The sequence below is a fragment of the Schistocerca gregaria genome, chromosome 2 (genome assembly GCF_023897955.1).
Source record: "Schistocerca gregaria isolate iqSchGreg1 chromosome 2, iqSchGreg1.2, whole genome shotgun sequence".
Classification (NCBI taxonomy): Eukaryota; Metazoa; Arthropoda; class Insecta; order Orthoptera; family Acrididae; genus Schistocerca; species Schistocerca gregaria.
Genome location: NC_064921.1, coordinates 158,190,007 through 158,209,606, shown reverse-complemented (window position 1 = coordinate 158,209,606; position 19,600 = coordinate 158,190,007). Strand labels below are relative to the sequence as shown.

The 19,600-nt window shown below is 43.7% G+C and overlaps 1 pseudogene; it reads right to left on the bottom strand.

The window, feature by feature from the left end:
• Positions 1-1,661: 1,661 nt before the first annotated feature.
• Positions 1,662-1,779, bottom strand: LOC126337447 (5S ribosomal RNA; annotated as a pseudogene).
• Positions 1,780-19,600: the final 17,821 nt, after the last annotated feature.

Sequence of the window (19,600 nt, the reverse complement as noted above, 5' to 3'; positions counted from 1 at the left end):
TGGAAAACGTCAGTAAGGGCGGAAGAGCACGTGGGTTCAATTTATTGACCTCTCTCATTGCCTGGGCCGGTGCAATGCAAGGAACCCGTTTCTAGATGTGTTTACTGGCCGCTTCGGGGTTACGAGGTCGGCTGGGTGGTCCTTTACGACATCAGTCGTACTGACTTCACCATTCCCCGTAGCTGGCGTCAACGGATGCAAGAAGGCACTCATACACGACGTGTAGGATCTAGATGTCTGACATGCCACCATAAGGAGGGAGGACGAATTGTCTGCTACGTGCCAGCAGATTCAACGGCAACGTTAGGGGCCATTCAGCGGGCTAACCTGCCTTCAATGGAGCATCCTATAAACGCTAGCACCATTCACAACCTGTTGGATAAGCTCACAGAATGCCAAATGTTACGACACCTACCGTCACACGCACCAGTGTCTCACCCGACTCACCTGATGTCGGCAACGACGAACATGGGGTCTGGAAGACTGCCAGTAGGTCGTATTATGTGACGACTCCCACTTCCATCTTGGAGGCGACGACCATCGAGTCCTTGTCTGGTGGCGCAGTGGAGAGCGACACGAGGAGTGTTTTGTGGTCCGTCATCACAGGTCCCATCTCTGTGGTATGACGATGTGGGAAGGGTCCTCTTATGGTGTCCATTCATCGCTAGTGTTCCTAAAGGGCTCCATGACACCCTCACTCTGCCGTTTCTGATCTCCCACGCCCATGCCCTATTTCAACAGGACAACTCTCATCGCATACCGCTGACACATTACGAGCGTGCCTTGTGGTTGTGGATCGCGCTTCATGTTCAGCCGCATGACCCGATCTCTTCCCGATAGAGAATATATGCAGTGCCATTGAGCGTGTCCTCAGGACACCACCTCCACCCAATAATGTGTGCGATCTGCGAACTCATGTGCAAGAAGCGTAGGGTGGAGCATCACAGGACTACAACTGAGACCGGTACAGCTCTAAGCGACGTCTGGATCCTTATATTCACAACAACTGGAGTCTAACGCAATGCCAGAATGTAAGTTTTGTGGCCATGCAGCTCAGCAGACTTGGTCCTTCAAAGCTGAAAGTGTAATCCTTTAATATGTACGGTACTATCTACCCGCCTGAGAACAAGGATCCCATTCCACCTTTTCCATCTGGATGCAGCTCCTTTTACGACAATGAATGCATATAAAATTACGTTACGTGATTGGTTGAGTTAGACATGTGACGAAGTCGTGCCAGGGCCACTAAAAGTGCCTGTAACATTGTTTCATCGACTCTACTTGGTGGTGAGCTCTACAACTATACCAAAGTGTATGTGAACTACGAAGCGAAGCTTGGAGAGGTGTTCTATTTATTAATATACGTTATTTTTTGTACGTTTTGTAGTTTCACGCAATTGTCCTCTGAAAATTCTGAGGTACTTATGAATAATTCTGTATCTAAAACTAAAAAAAAAAAAAACTAAACTAAACTCCTCCCGCACAGGTACTGACTGGCCGCCGTGTCATGCTCAGCGCACAGGTGTCACTGGATGCGGATATGGAGGGTATGTGGCCAGCACATCGCTCTCGCGGCCGTATGTCACTTTCCGATACCAGAGCCAGTATTCTTAATCAAATAGCTCCTCAGTTTGCCTCACAAGGACTGAGTACACACCGCTTGCCAACAGCGCTAGGCAGACTGGATGGTCACCCATCCAAATGCTAGCCCAGCCCAACAGTGCTTAACTTCGGTGATCTGACGGGAACCTGTGTTACCACTGCGGCAAGGCTGTTGGCTTAATTCTGAATGTAGTGGTCGAAAATAACACACATCACAGTGGGTCGATATCATTTAAATCTAAAGGTTGAAGAGGCTATGGACAATGCGTTATTTCCTGATCATGCTTATTACAGTAACACTGAAAATTCTCAACTTTATGAGTCTCTGTATTATTATACCGGAAATTTTTTTCTGTGTTGGAAATATTACCTGAATTACTGGGACAACATAGCCATATTTGGATACATGTATTAACTAATGTGTCACTAGTCCTGATATCAGCTCCTCTAGTTACTGTCACCGGCGCGCTTCGTATGCCATCTGTCTTAAATTGTTAAAATGTCGTTTAGATGACTGGCAAGTGCACGTGCGATGCAGCAGTCTTTGGCACAGAGATCTATTAACCACCCCATATGAGCTACTCCCTCAAACTATCACAATGCACCTAACGGAATTAGTGAATCCTTTTCAGTTGAAGAACAGTTTGCTTTCAAACAAGAGCATCTTGAAACAACTGTGTATTTAGATTAGAACCACTGATTCGAAAGACACGACAGCTCAGCTTGGAAACCCATATATTGTTCACTAATTTTAAAAAAGCATTCGACAAAGCTTTAGGAAACAACGAAAGAGAAGAGTTACCCGAATCATCTAATAGAAGTCATAATGTATTTATAAACGGATATCGCGATCTATACGGACAACACAGAGAAAAGATCCCAAGCTGCATACAAAAACTGGTGGATGAGACGTGGGTGGGTACTTCCTATCAACGAACCTTGTAAGTTGCAATATTTGTGGTTTACTTATTCTAGGATTGAAGACAACTGTGTAAGTTGAAGTAACATGATTAATGTCGCAATATTAGCACAAAAATACAAGCTTTTACACAGTTTTTCAATGTGCCAACAATATAACAGTTGCAGGATAATGTATCTCATCAACATTAAAAAAGTGAAATAATCCTAAACACAACCATATTAAATATTAACTCTCAGAAGGTTAAATTATCCTAAACAAGGCAATATAAAAGTTTAACTAGAAGTTTCTTTACAAAATTGTTCCTGCACTTACATTCTGACGTTGGTCACTACTACGAAAAACGTCCAATTCCGGTTCAAAGACCGGTACTATTTTTAAGATAACAATCAAGATCGCTCGAGTTTTCATTGGTCGCAAGATAGTGGACCAACAACTTCATGCCTCTTGACACGGTATTTGTCTTAAGCTGCGACGAGCTGTCGTCTGCTAGGCCGCTCTCTTCCGCTGGAATTCCTACAAAACTAATTACACCTTTGTTGAATTTTCCCGTAGAAACATTTCCTTTCTCTCTCGCTATGCGAGAGAACATGTACTCATCCCTAGTCTTAGAATGTGGCGACATCCATGCGCATGGTTGGAGCAGCGTGCATATTATAACACCCTCTCAGTTCTCGCAAGAACAATTAACTAATTGGCTGGTTTGTTTCTCCACAGTTGCAGCTAAACGACGCTACAGCTAATTTCTAGCTGGATATCAGCCACTGTGAACGCATTGTTCACACAAAGTGACTTCTCTTCATCGTATAGAGCGTTATGCTCTCCATTCTGCACTTGACGGCGTTTCAGAGAAGAGTTCCCGAAAACTTCCATCTTGTGTTACTCATAGCCGAATTGCCTCCCCACCTGGGTTCTTCTGTTCTTCACGCCCCAGCTTTCTTAGACCAATACGAGCGTTCCTCTTATTTTGCGGAAACTCTACCTACCAATCGCAAGGTCTGTACCATTAAACTGCGTCGAAACTTTGGCTCTTTGCTCCTTCCTAGCGCGTTTCCGCCAATCGCACGTTTTGTGCCTGTTCCAGACACGTAAATGCATACATTGACTCTCTCACATGTATACCACTCGCTGGACACGTGATCGAAAATACGTCACTGGTCTTGTTTTTTATCCCCATCTGAGTCACCTGGTTGGTCGTTGACTTTCTGCCTGGGACACCCCTTTCAGTGGTTTCCATGGTACCCCCTGTAGTGCAGCCTTGCCTCTGCCCTCGTCCCTCTGAATTCCAAATTAAAACGCCTCTCGTTGGTTGTTTCACCTTCTGCTCAAACATGCATCATAGGAACCATGTGTTAATTACTGTCGACTGAGTGTCATTCCTGTTTTGCATTACATACTGATAGGCAAATTTGCTCATAACTTCTGAATTAAGTTAGGTGTCATATTCACCTTCCCGTTGCGATGTATAAAGCTTCCATGTAAGGTGCACATCTGACCTTCATTTATTCTCTCACCTTATAACCTTTAATATCTGCCTTGAAGCAGCTATGAAAGACTGTCAAAGAAATATAAAAGCTATGAAAGTGTACAAGCTACTGTCAAAGAAGTATAAAAGTTATACTGGCCACACATAACCTCTTTAACTTGTACGCAGCTCTGCTGGAAGAATAGAAGGAACGACCTGTGCAGCTGTTATTATTTTATAGATTCCTCCCTACTTTACTCCCTCTTCACACTGCTCACGCAGGCGAAACGAAGATTTGTGTAGCGACTGTGGACTAAACCTCTGCCTGGATCTTCAGCACGGACTGCTCTTTCATATGTGGCACTGTCATATGTAGAAATGCTGAACTATTCTGATGCAAGAAGAGTGAGTGCTACAAAATCGACATTGGGGAAGATCAGTTTCTGTCTTAGAGCAATGTGCAAACATGTACAGCAATACTGATCTAACATTTATCTTAAAAATAAATTAGATAAAGACATTTGTGGGTTGCAAGAAAGATTTTGAAATGTTGACTGGAGACAGGAGAGTTAAATACAAAGAATGAAATGTTATCTATAAATTGTACATAGACCAGACTGCAGTTATATGAATAGAACGTCATCAAAGGGATACTGTAATTGAGAAGGGAGTGAGATAGGTTTGTAGCTCATCCCCAAATGTTTATTTAAACTGCGCACTGGGCGAGCAGTGAAGGAAACCAGCGACAAAAGGGAATTAAAGTTGATGGAGAACCAGTAAAATCTCTGAGATACGTTGATGATATTGTAACACTGTCAGAGATGGTGAAGGATTTGGAAGAGCAGCTGAATGGAATTGATGGTAATTTGAGAAGGGATAAAAGAAATAGGAAAGAACAAAAGTAAAACAACTTTAACGTAATATAGGTGAATTACATCAGGTGATGCTGATAAAATTAAATTAGAAAATGAGACACTAAAAGGGCTATTTGGAAAGAAAAATAACTACCGATATAAGACATAGGATACAAATTGGATCCTGGTAATAGCAAAAAAAGAGTTTCTGAGAAAAAGGAAATCTAATATAAATTCAAGCATTAGGAGATATTTTCTGAAGTTATTTGTCTTGGGTGTAACTGTGCACAAAAGTGAAACTTCGACAATAAGTAGTTCAGAGACGAAGGTAACAGAAGCTTCTGAAGTATGATGCTGAACAAGAATGCGAAAGATTAGATGAGTAGATTGAGTAACTTATGAGGAGGAATAGAATCGAAGTGGAAAAAAGAAGTTTATGGCACAACTTGATTAAGAGAAGGGTCGACTGATGCAACACGTATTAACATATCAAGGAAGTGCCAATTTTATAGTGGAAGGAAGTGTAGAGGATAGAAAATGTAGAGGAGGACCAAGGCATAAAGAAAGGGTGTTAGTGGCATAAGTGCAGATATTTTTATTGGAGACTGTGGACATTGTACTGAACTCCATTACATGAGCATTTACTTAATTTGCAGACTGATAATTACAGCCATTACGAGTCGCACGTTTTTGCATTGGTTATTATCAGTACTTCCGCGAACATGTGGCAACAGCAAGACATTAATACTTATTTTCCCGCGGACAGCTGGTCAGGTGTTGAAATGTGGATGCATGGACGCAAACCGGTTAACCTAAATTGACAGTGTAGTCCATTTAGTGATGCAGTTACTACCATGTAGCAAAGTCAGGTAGTAAATTATTTGACAAGTTTGTGGGAAGATTCTTAGACACAGAAAAAAGAACAACTAACGCACAGAAGTGCGTCCACATTAAAGTAGCACCACCACCACCACCACTAACAACAACGACGAAGACGACGACAAAGAAATCTGTGCAACTTAGTTTATCACCCGACTCTAATGCCTAGACGTCAGCTGTTTGCATGTCAAATAGTACCACCGCCCCTCCCCCCTTCCCCCACCCTCCCCTCTCTCTGTATCTTTATTAAGGAAAAACTGCTTGTCGTACATTCGATCACACTGTATATTGCACTCGTTTTCTACTCGGCCGTAGAGAGACCTCATATGAAGAAGTTGGTCTTTCTCAGTCTCTGAGTGTATCGCGGTATCTTTCGTCTCAGGCGTACGCGGTCGGTGTTAGTTAAGTGCGAGCACTTTATCCGAAACGTCGGCTCCCTGTGCCGCAGCAGCTGCTCCAGAACGCGGCAGTGCGACTGTCGGAGCCTGGCGGCGCTTTCCCGTAATGAAAGCGTGGGGCTCTCCGCCTTACTCCCTGCGACAGCTCCGTGTCTGCGCCGCGGGCGGCTGCGTCCAGTTAGTGCTCGCTCTTCCGTTTCCACATCCCCGCTGCTGCACTTTCTCACTTTCATAATCCTGAAACGAGCAGTAAACCCACGTTCCTACGCTGCCCCAGTCGGAACTTCTTCACCCATATTCACGGTCCAGTGCATGGCAGAGGGAACTTCGTACTCGTGGTCTTAAAAAGCACGATATCGACAGATATAAAGGCAGTTTCCCCCTGGGAGTCGTGTAGGACTGTTAGTGTTTACGATATACAGGAAGTTGCAGGTGAGGCGTTTTTCTATGTAAATTACAAAAAAAGTGAAAGTTTTTTTTTTATTTCGATAAGTAAGCTCAAGAAATTATATTACGAGAAATCAAGACTTAAGTCATCTACAGGCACTGAAATAAATCAGTGCTAAGCTTGAAAATGAGCGCCGGATCGGGACTCGAATCAGAATGCCTTCCGAACACGCTTCCAGTCCAACCTAAAATCTCAACCTGTCATGCGTAAGCAGTGGATCCATCCATTAGCCCCTCTGCTCTTAGCATTCGCCAATTCCCGTAGGGGTTAGGGAGATATGGTGCATCCACAACAAAAGTATCTAGAGCCACCCTCGCTCGTATTTACCTTGTTATGTGGTCATTTTTCTGTCGGACATATCCGAGAGAACAACAACAGCAACAACAACTGACCGAGGTCACCATCAGATTCTAATGCCGTCGTAGTCAAATTGTTTGCCTGTGGAGCCTCTTCTGTCGTGCATGTCTAGCAAAACAGACACATGTTAAAAAACTTAAGAAATATTCTTCTTCTTTCAGAGTTATGAACAAAGCCTACTTAGTTACACTAGTGGCCATTAAAATTGCCACACCAAGGAGAAATGTAGATGATAAACGGGTATATATTATACTATAACTGACATTTGATTACATTTTAACGCAATTTGGATGCATAGATCCTCAGAAATCAGTACCCAGAACAACCACCTCTGGCTGTAAAAACTGCCGTGATACGCCTGAGCACTGATTCAAACAGAGCTTGGATGGCGTGTATAGGTACAGCTGCCCATGACAGCCTTGATACACCTTGGCATTGAGTCAAACAGAGCTTTGATGGCGTGTACAGGTACAGATGCAGATGCAGCTTGAACAGGATACCACAGTTCATCAAGAGTAGTGACTGGCGTATTGTGACGAGCCAGTTGCTCTGCCACCATTGACCAGACGTTTTCAATTGGTGAGAGATCTGGAGAATGTGCTGTCCAGGGCAGCAAGCGAACACTTACTTTATCGAGAAAGGCCCGTACAGGACCTGCCACATGCGGTCGTGCATGATCCTGCTGAAGGGTTTCGCAGGGATCGAATGAATGGTAGAGCCACGGGTCGTAACACATCTGAAATGTAGCGTCCACTGTTCAAAGTGCAGTCAATGCGAACAAGAGGAGAGCAAGACGTGTAACCAATGGCACCCCATATCATCACGCCGGGTGATACGCCGGTATGGCGATGACGAATACACGCTTCCAATGTGCGTTCACCGCGATGTCGCCAAACACGAATGCGACCATCATGATGCCGTAAACAGAACCCGGATTTGTGAGAAAAAATGACGTTTTGCCATTCGTGCACCCATGTTCGTATTGAGTACACCATCGTGCCCTCTTGTCTGTGATGCAGCGTCAAGGGTAACCGCAGCCATGGTCTCCGAGCTGATTGTCCATGCTGGAAACGTCGTCGAACTGTTCGTGCAGATGGTTTTTGTCTTGCAAACGTCCCCATCTGCTGACTCAGGGATCGAGACGTGGCTGCACGATCCGTTACAACCATGCGGATAAGATGCCTGTCATCTGGACTGCTAGTGATACGAGGCCGTTGGGATCCAGCACGGCGTTCCGTATTACCCCCCTGAACCCACCGATTCCATATTCTGCTAACAGTCATTGGATGTCGACTAATGTCGTGATACGATAAACCGCAATCGCGATAGCGTACAATCCGACCTTTATCAATGTCGAAATCGTGATGGTACACATTTCTCCTTCTTACGCAAGGCATCACAACAACGTTTCACTAGGCAACACCGGTCAACTGCTGTTTGTGTATGAGAAATCGGTTGGAAACTTGCCTCGTGTCAGCACGTTGTAGGCGTCGTCACCGGCACCAACCTTGTGTGAATGTTCTGAAGAGCTAATCACGTGCATATCACAGCATCATTTTCCTGTAGGTTAAATTTCGCGTCTGTAGCATGTCATCTTCGTGGTGTAGCAATTTTAATGGAAAGTTGTGTATTTTCCAGAAAGTTACAGGAACGAATTACAATTTTTTAAATATAACGTTATTGTTTTCTGTCATGGAATTGATAGATTTTAACCATCTCATAGCAAATGAGTTTATATGGAACTTATGTCAGTTATAGTTTGGCACCTAGGAAGATACAAAGTTTTGGAGGTTGATGCTAGTTGTTGTACATAACTGGATATGTTCAGGTACATTCTGTGATGGCGAAGTGTTCATTGAAGTGAGGCGTTCAAAGGAGCGACCATTTTCAGTACTTCACGACGTAACGTTTGCTTTACTGCCATCCTCTCGGCTTTCTCCGAGCATCAGAAACTTACCGACATAGTCGCTGGATGCATACGCCGCGTTTACTCTACGTCAATATCCGTGGCACACCAAACCTCCTTTGTTTGTGCATTCCGACCTGCCTTGTATACAGCAGTGTACGGATTCATTATGCAATCTAACCAAACACGTCCTCAAGCGGCGCATCGAGAGGGCTTGTCGCTACGTGGTTCAACCAGCTTTACATCTTGTCCCTAGGTCATCTGGTAGACCCATTTAGCTGTGCGTACAGGAAAACGGGAACTCGTTTCAACACATAAGTTAGATGAACATCACGCCACTATATCATACATCCGAACGTGGTCAATAATGTAAAGCATGTTGCATTAACCCCAAAAACTTTGAACGTTTCTTCCTGCTAATACAAGTCTGATCTAACGGATTTGTACAAGTTCTTTTAAATACATTAGTTACATGACAGAAAAAATGTACTCTATTTAAAAAATATGACTTGATGCTGTAACTATCTGGAAAATAACTAAATAAAGTATGTTTATGGTTCCAAAGCAAAGCTTACCATTCGAGCACCCTTTAGTCCTGATCTCTGCCCACGCGGTTATGACGCCGACGATCCCTTAAAAACGGTCTTGAAAGGTGGATCATTCCTGTCGGACGAGGGTGTGCAGCAGGCAGTTACAAACTTATTCACGCAGCAGGACACATTGTTTTGCCCAACAGGTATCTACAACCTGGTGGGTCGGAGAGATGACTGCCTCAATGCTAACGGTGATTTTAGCTGTTGGCATAACCATTTCTGGAAAGTATGATATTCGAAAGGAAAATTTTTGATCACCCCTTATATATTTTCAACTCTACATAAAACGGAAGAGGTGCTAAGTTTTATACTGCCTTCAGAATTATCACTGATTGTTCGACGCCGCTGTAGGTGGTAAACGCTACACTAAAGAAATGTGCCCGGGTAGCCAAAGAACAACAAAACGTTCTTACGCAATACCTTGAGAACTAAAACTAAAACAGACTCTGCAGTAAAAGAACAAAATACTATCGGGCCCAGAGAATAAGCGTTTAAAACAAACGTAGTAACAGTTTCGACACCTCAAAGTTTGAGTATAATCTCTTCCAAAGCAGAGCAACACTGATGTAGGCCGAAGTCCGTGTATTCCTTGTCTCATACACTAGCGTCGCCTTGGATGGTGTGACGCTACATGTAATGGGGTAAAGTCCAACTGAAGTGCGCTACACTCCGAAGAATGGACCTCTGATTGTGGTTCAAATGACTCTAAGCACTATGGGACTTAACATCTGAGGTCATCAGTCCCCTAGACTTAGAACTACTTAAACCTAACTAACCTAAGGACAGCACACACATCCATGATCGAGGCAGGATTCAAGCCTGCGATCGTAGCAGCCGCGCGGTTCCGAACTGAAGCGCATAGAACCGCATGGCCATCGCAGCCGGCCCTGTGATTGTGGAGCCGATTGCACGGTCCGTTCTTGGTCCAGAGAACTGTAGCTGTGAACTCCCGATGTCGACGGACTGTAGAGGTTGGTTGTTTTTTTTTCGCCCTTCTTCTAAGCCCCATCGTTTCTTCAGCGGTCAACGTCGCTTCTTGATGACGGAGTAAGTTTCCGTTTTCACCAGTTTATGTACTCCACTTGCAAGTTCACAGGTCCGTAAGTCTGTGCTCTGAGGTTTTGTTTCTTTATCCGTAGCGCCTAATTCCTAATTTCCTATTCAGCTCATTACTTGGGGAGGGTTCTGCTCTCTTGGTACATATTTCTCTGCAGTGACGTACGCCAAGTCTTAGGTGGCCTAATTTGTCAGGAATAACTTCCATATTGAGTTCCTCATGCAGTGTCTGGACGAGCTAGTATCCACCGAGAGCCTTATTTTACTTGGATGTGCTGTATTTGTGTCATTCCTGGGTAGCCCTTGTGTGAGGCTCTGAAAGAATTTTTGATAGTACAGTTCGTTTTAGAGTCTAACTATTGATGAGATTTTGAGCTCCCTATTCTGCAATATTGGCATTTGCTCCCTCGCCTTGCCCGAGGCTTTAATTTTCAAGTCTTGCACATGTCAATGAAAAAAGGCGCCGATCCTGTGTGACTCCCCCATGCTTGAAACTTGAGCTCCATGGTACCCCTTGCCCTTGGATAGTGGAATTTCTGTCTACTTACGGACTTTTTGCTGATGTGTATCGCCGTTGTTTGGGCCGGGTTAACTTTTACCTTGTTAAGTCAGCACCATTCTGTGGTGAGATTCAGTTTCGTCTGTAGTCTTCTGATGTTAACGTCATGTCTGCGTCCACTCGTGAAGTAAGTAGTGTCATCAGCGGTCCGGAACCGCGGGACTGCTACGGTCACAGGTTCGAATCCTGCCTCGGGCATGGATGTGTGTGATGTCCTTAGGTTAGTTAGGTTTAAGTAGTTCTAAGTTCTAGGGGACTGATGATCTAAGATGTTAAGTCCCATAGTTATCAGAGCCATTTTTTTGTCTTCAGCGAACTGTGCCAGTTGAACGTTTGCAATTGTCGGTATGTCGTTTATATGTATCTGACGCCCTCAGTTTTAACGTGCATTTTTATGTTGCAGAGAAAGCATGCTATGAGTATAATATACTTCTCTAGGGTCACTGTTTGGTTTCTCGTCTTCTGTAACAAATTCTCACGCCAGTCGCTACCAAAGACCTAACTGGAGAACGGCAGCGCGCCGTCCTATAAAGCCGCCGTGCGGAGGAATACCAGGAAATCGTGCCAGTGTCACGTGACTCTCGCAGGCGAGCTAGTGCAGGCGATATCAGGGCTGTTTCCGGCGAACGTGGCTGCATCCGATTCTCCAAAGGCTGCTGCATTCTTGATGTGTTGCGTTGCATTTGCAAGCGCCTAGGGGTATCCGCAACAGTGGCACACAACTGTGTGGCGGGTAGCCGGATCGAAAGGAGCCATTCATTTGCACCACATTCGTTTTCCCTACAGATGTGATGGCGGAGCAGTCTGGCCGTAACGTCAGCACCTGTGACGTAAGCGAGAGCCGATGATACGACATTTATAAAAAATTCTTACTTCGCTTACTCCTTTACTTAGATGGCCATACAAACCAGAATCGGTTCGTTGACTCAATCCTTAGCCACTTCTCTGTCATTGGCCATTATCTCGTGGGCTCCAAGGATCTCTCCTGGTCCTCCTTCACTCATCCAACTCAGTTTTGGTCTATCACGCAGTCTCGTGCCTTGCGGCTGCCCTTCTATTACAGCCTTCGCCATCCTTTATTCTCTTCTTCATGTATGGTTCATAAAACAGTAAACGGACTTCTCTGTTTTTCCTAGATTTGTCTTAACACCACGTTGTTGAAGATCATAAATTTTCTTTCCATATTCCTGTTCAGTATCGATGTTTCAGTACTATACATTAATAACGATCCCACAATTGCCTTGTACATAAAAAGTTCTATTGTTCTTTTACATAATCCTGAATAACCCACACACTGAGAACAGACACGTCTCTGCAGATTTTATCCGCTTCATCACCTCCTCCTCCATGTTACTGTTTACAGTGACAGTACTTGCTAGACTGCATAATTAGAGAAAAATTGCCTTAACAGCGGTTTTGTGCCGAATACGTGAACATACTGTGAGTTCGTCGCAAATAATTTTTTGAGGCCGATAAGCTTCTAACCACGAGTCAGAACGGTTCTACGAAGTGTGAAGCGCGGCTTACCCTTTTGTCACATGATATTCTATATTCTGCGAACTACGAATGAAGGGCAACAGGCAGGTTCTACATTTGTAGATTTCCGAAAAGCATTTGACACGATGCAGCACTGCAAACTGTTAACTAAAGTAAGAGTATATGGAAGAGGTTCCCAGATATGTGAGGCTCTCGAAGACTTCTTAAGTAATAGAAACCAGTACGTTGTCTACTCCGGCGAGCGTTTATCAGAGACAAGGGCGTCGTTAGTTGAGTTGTTGTTGTTGTTGTTGTTGTTGTTGTCTTCAGTCGTGAGACTGGTTTGATACAGGTCTCCATGCAACCCTATCCTGTGCAAGCTTCTTCATCTCCCAGTACCTTTTGCAACCTACATCCTTCTGAATCTGCTTAGTGTATTCATCTGTTGGTCTCCCTCTACGATTTTTACCCTCCACGCTGCACTCCGATGCTAAATTTGCGATCCGTTGGTGCCTCAGAACATGTCCTACCAACCGGTCCCTTCTTCTCGTCAAGTTGTGCCACAAAATCCTCTTCTCCCCGATTCTATTCAATACCTCCTCATTAGTTATGTGATCTACCCACCTAATCTTCAGCATTCTTCTGTAGCACCACATTTCGAAAGCTTCTATTCTCTTCCTGTCCAAATTATTTATTGTCCATGTTTCACTTCCATACATGGCTACACTCCATACAAATACTTTCAGAAACGACTTCCTGACACTTAAATCTACACTCGATGTCAACAAATTTTTTCTTCTTCAGAAACGATTTCCTTCTCATTGCCAGTCTACATTTTATATCTTCTCTACTTCGACCATGCTCCAGGGAAATGTGATAGAACCGCGGTTATTTTATATGAAAATAAATGAACCGCAGACAGGGTAGGCAGCAATCTGCGGATGTTTGGTGGTGATACTGTGATATGGGAAGGTGTTGTAGTTGAGTAGTTCAAATGGCTCTAAGCACTATGGGACTTAACATCGGAGGTCATCAGTCAAAAAATGGTTCAAATGGCTCTGAGCACTATGCGACTTAACATCTGTGGTTATCAGTCCCCTAGAACTTAGAACTACTTAAACCTAACTAACCTAAGGACATCTCACACATCCATGCCCGAGGCAGGATTCGAACCTCCGACAGTAGCAGCAGCGCGGTACCGGACTGAAGCGCCTAGAACCGCTCGGCCACAACAGCCGGCCTGTCGTTGAGTGACTGCAGGATGATACAAGATGACTTACAAAAAATTTCTAGTGCGTGTGATGAGTGTTAGCTAGCTCTAAGCGTATAAAAATTTAAGTTAATGCATACTAGTAGGTATACTGGTTGACACAGTCACGTCATTTCAATATCTGAGCGTAATGTCGCAAAGTGATATGAATTGGAACAAGCAAGTGAGGATTGTTGTGGAGAAGATGAATGGTCGATTTTGGTTTATTGGGGGAATTTTGGGAAAAGGGGGTTCATTTGCGAAGAGGACCGATATACAGTTGGACGCTAGTGCACCCTATTCTTGAGTACTGCTCGAGTGTTTGGGTCCGCACCAGATCGGATTAAAGGTAGACATGGAAGCAGTTAGAGGCCTGTTGCTAGATTTGTTACTGGTAGGTTCGAACAACACCCAAGTGTTACAGAGGTGCTTCGGGAATTCAAATGGAAATCCCTGGAGGGTGGGCGACGTTCTTCTCAAGGAACATTATTGAGCAAATTTAAAATAACGGCGTTTCAAGCTAACTGCAGAACGATTCTACTGCTGCCAACATACACTACTAGTAAGGACCACGAAGATAAGGTATTAGAAATTAGGGCTCATATAAAGCCATTGTAATTAGGCTGTTTAGGTTTCTACGCTGGGAACGCCACGTAGCGCTCTATATGAAAATCACTGACTGTGCTGTGTGAAGCCTGTGGAGTATATGCTATTGTAGTGTTGGGCACTTGGCTGTTAATGGTGTGTAGCGTTGCGCTGTTGGAGGTGAGCCGCCAGCAGTGGTGGATGTGGGGAGAGAGATGGCGGAATTTTGAGAGCGGACGATCTGGACGTGTGTCCATCAGAAAGAATAAATTTGTAATATTGGATATCATGGACTGATAATATATATATATATATATATATATATATATATATATATATATATATATATATATAATGACTTTTGAACACTATTAAGGTAAATACATTGTTTGTTCTCTATCAAAATCTTTCATTTGGTAACTATGCCTATCAGTAGTTAGTGCCTTCAGTAGTTAGAATCTTTTATTTAGCTGGCAGTATTGGCGCTCGCTATTATTGCAGTAGTTCGTGTAACGAAGATTTTTGAGAGGTAAGTGATTCATGAAAGGTATAGGTTATTGTTAGTCAGGGCCATTCTTTTGTAGGGATTTTTGAAAGTCAGATTGCGTTGCGCTAAGAATGTTGTGTGTCAGTTTAGTGTTTATCAGAACAGGTAAAGAGAAAAATGTCTGAGTGCGTTCAGTTCTGCTCAGCTGTTTGAAAATCAAATAATGTAAGAGGTTTATCATCACAGTAATTCATTGTTTTTTCTAAGGGGACGTCTCAGCATATAGACAGCCTTTTCTCCTCGCTGTGTTTGCGGACGACCACCGCCACACACAATACGGTGTGTTGCCGTGATTGAATTTAGGAGTAGATATTTGAGGGCCTAGTCTTTTTTAATTCCATGTCTTCTGTTGATAATGATAACTCCGTTTCCTCTTCACTGTTTCTTGTTACAATAATACACTACGATTCACATTTACTGATACCAGATCCACTTTTTATAACTTCTCTATTAGCACTGCAATTGTTTAATGATTCTTCTCCCTCCTCCACTACAAGAACAAAATTATTGGTAAATTACAGAGGCATATGACCCGCTTCTTATGAGGAAGTTATTGTCTGTTCTACGAGATTATGGAATAGGAGGCAAACTTTTGCAAGCAATTAAAGGTCTTTACACGGATAGTCAGGCAGCAGTTAGAGTTAACGGTAAATTGAGTCCATGGTTCAGAGCGGTTTCAGGGGTAAGACAAGGCTCCAACCTGTCTCCACTGTTGCTCATATTATTTATGGATCATATGTTGAAAACAATAGACTGGCTAGGTGAAATTAAGATATGTGAACACAAAATAAGCAGTCTCGCATATGCGGATGACTTAGTTGTGATGGCAGGTTCGATTGAAAGTTAGCAAAGTAATATTTCAGAGCTAGATCAGAAATGTAAGAGCTATGGTTTGAAGATTAGCATCTCCAAAATGAAAGTAATGCCAGTGGAAAAGAGATATAAACGGACTGAGTGCCAAACAGGAGCAACAAAGTTAGAACAGGTGGATGGTTTCAAGTACTTAGGATTCATATTCTCACAGGATGGCAACGTAGTGAAAGAACTGGAAGCGAGGTGTAGCAAAGCAAATGCAGTGAGAGCTCAGCTACGCTCTACTCGCTTCTGCAAGAAGGAAGTCAGTACCAAGACTAAGTTATCAGTGCACCGTAGAATCTTTCGACCAACTTTTTTGTATGGGAGCGAAATCTGGGTGGCATCATGTTGCAGATATGAAAGTAGCTGGGATGATTGCAGGTACTAGTAGATGGGACCAATGGTAGAAGGGTGTGCACAATGAGGAAATCCAAGAAAAACTGGGAATGAACTCTATAGATGTAGCAGTCAAGGGCGAACAGGCTTAAATGGTGGGGTCATGTTACACGCATGGGAGAAGCAAGGTTACCCAAGAGACCCATGGGTTCAGCAGTAGAGGGTAGGAGGAGTCGGGGTAGACCAAGGAGAAGGTACCTGGATTCGGTTACGAATGTCCGCAGCTCGTGGTCGTGCGGTAGCGTTCTCGCTTCCCGCGCCCGGGTTCCCGGGTTCCCGGGTTCGATTCCCGCCGGGGTCAGCCACTTTCTCTGCCTCGTGATGACTGGGTGTTGTGTGATGTCCTTAGGTTAGTTAGGTTTAAGTAGTTCTAAGTTCTAGGGGACTGATGACCATAGATGTTATGTCTCGTAGTGCTCAGAGCCATTTGAACCATTTCGGTTATGAATGATTTTGAAGGAATAGAGGCACCAATCAACGTCAGAAGAGGCACCAATGTTAGCACTGAGTAGGGGATCATGGAGCAATTTTACAAGGAGGACTATGCTCCACGCTGAAAGGCATAATCAGTCTTAAATGATGATGATGATGATGAGTTACAGAGATATTCAATTTAAAGTAGTGCATACATTACTTGGCGACCCCCTGTATTAGTAATTAGACAAATTGCTTCTGGGATAACGTGATAAATGAAGCGATCGAGTTAAAATTTTCTTTGTATTTGTTTTGCAGATTAGAGAAAAACATGCAGGTCTCGGTTTTATCAGTCAGTCCTCCCTTTGACCAAATTTTGCCGTCCCCGAATTCTAGTATCTGGGCCGTAGCTTGTCCACCCGGTCGAACACAAGGAGAAAGACAGAGAGCGTCTGATGAAAGGCGGGGACAGCGAGAGCGGGAACAGGTTGTGTCCACTGTCGGGCATTGTTGTCACGTATATCGTATAACGCAGCGGACGCGGCGAGTGGAGTCCTGGTTCGGGCTCGCAATCTCCGGTCGCTTGTGGAGCCGTGCCGTCCGCTTATTTATTGCCGGTCACGAGCGCTCCTGGCGGCGGCCGGCCGAACTAGGACTCAAGGCTGGCGCAGCATCTGCCCACGGCAGTGGTGGCCACTGGCTGCAGCGTCCCCGGGGGATATTTGGCCGCTGGTCGGTCGCTGCGTACTCCACGGCAGAGACGCCTTCTCAGATTTCTGGCTTCCCTTTTCATCTTGGAGTTCAGCAGGCAATGTGATACGGCGGCTGTAGTTCGCGATATATTAAAATGGCCGGACGGAAATCGTCCGTTTCCCTCTGAGGCTGTTCCCAGGCACTGACGTCACATTGGCAAATAAGTCTGACGCTACTACATCAGTTCTTGAAGGTAATTTTATCCAACATGGTAAGAAGGTAATAGCGATCTGCTCTTGATTACCAATTAATATAAACCAGTCAGATATCGCAGACATTTATTAAAATGTCCGATTTCGGCACGTTCAATCGGTCATCTTCAGATTATGAGCAAGATAAAGATATGAAAGTGTTTGTTAATTAGAGAAGTCAGCCTCTACATAATATATACGAAAGTTCAGAAATACTATTGCGTGATATCTGGCCAGAAATTTACATAACATGTACAAACGAGCAGGAATACTTTAGAGTAGTGTCTACCCACTTCGATGGACACAGCGGCGTGATGAACAGGTGTGTGTGGTCACAACAGTAAATGCTGCTAGTGGCTATTCCGTCATGGGTTAGTGTACGAAGACGCGCGCATTTGCTGCGTTACGTCATCTGCAGATATTGGGAATAAAAAGTAAAAATAATAGCATTGTACGAAAATAATTGTACAAACAAATGATATAAAACTTTAATAACCTTACTATAAATTTGTGAAAGACTTTAAAATAGAAACGCCAATAGAAGCAGTTGTAGGATAGCTGAACGCCAGTTCGTGTCACTTCATGGTAGTTAGAATGACGCCGTTTCCATGGAAATATCGTCAGGAAGCTGCTGGTATTCAAATATTATGTTGTAAGACGCCACTTCACTGGAGACTCTGTATAACGATCGCAGACGACCAAAAATGTGTGTAGATAACACTGTTCCCGTGGAGACTAAGTTCAGGAAGCCGTTAATGGTTAAAGGTGTATTTATCGGACTGTTCCCATGGTGACGATGTAGTTGCATTAGCCATTGGTCACCGTAGACCTATGTGGAAAACACCTTGACAACTACGATGAAGGCGACTTGTATCGATGTAAATACCGCTGCAGATGTAAGTTGGCGGTATACCAGATGTTGATTGAAGGCGTCAACACTAAAATACTTGAAAAAGTGTTTAAGTCATAACTGGGTGGGAGAAATATAGAATGAAGTTAGTTCCAAATAAATCACAGTATGAGTGACATTCTGTATTGCATGAGGGGTTTTGATTAAAAGTTTGAGCTTAATAAAAGGAATAAAAGATATGAAGTGTTACTGGGTGATACTTTATAAAAAGTATGTTGGAACTAGAGGATGACTCCAGTTGTAAATAACAAATTATTTTAAAAAATTTGTGGTTGTTTCTTAGTTATAATGATGTTTACGTACGTTGTGTTCCAACTGTCTGCAAGCTGACGTACTGTAGCAAATGCATGAGCCTTCGTACACTATTTAAATCGTGGCAGAATAGTCACTAGCAGCAGTTACCTTGACGCCACACACAGCTGTTCATCCCCACCCAGATCGACACATACCAAGCTATAGCCTTTTTGATCTCTTGTACACGTTTCCAGCCAAATATCACGTTACAGTATTTCTGATCTTTCGTATATGTTATGTAGAGTCTGACTTCCATAATTAACAAGCACTTTCATATCTTTATCTTCCTTATAATCTTAAGATGGCCGATTAAACGTGCCGGAACCGGTCATTTTAATAAATGGGATATCCTGCGACCCTTTGAGTCTTGGGGCATGCTACCGACAGCGACCATAAAACTATTATGATAGATCTGTCAGATCCTAGTGTAAAAAGAAATAATTGTAACGTTTCTGACTGATTTATTCTCACGCTTCATACGGCAGTTGAAAGAAGATGGTTCAAATGGCTCTGAGCACTATGGGACTTAATATCTGAGGCCATCAGTCCCCTAGAACTTAGAACTACTTAAACCTAACTAACCTAAGGACATCGCACACATCCATGCAACTGTAGCAGTCGAACAGTTCCCGACCGAAGGTCCTAGAACCGCTCGGCCACAGAGACCGGTAGCAGTTGTGTACACGGGGTTGTCCATTAGGAACTAATCTCAGGGTACTGTCAGATGACAATTGATGGTCGCGATATACAGGGCGTTACAGAAGGAACCATAAATATTTAAGAGGTCGTAGTAGGCTCTAGACTAAGTGCTTCCATACCACAAGTGCGCAAATTTTGTTGGTCGCAGGCATAGGCTGTAAGATTGTAGCCCAAACAAATATTCATATAAGGTGT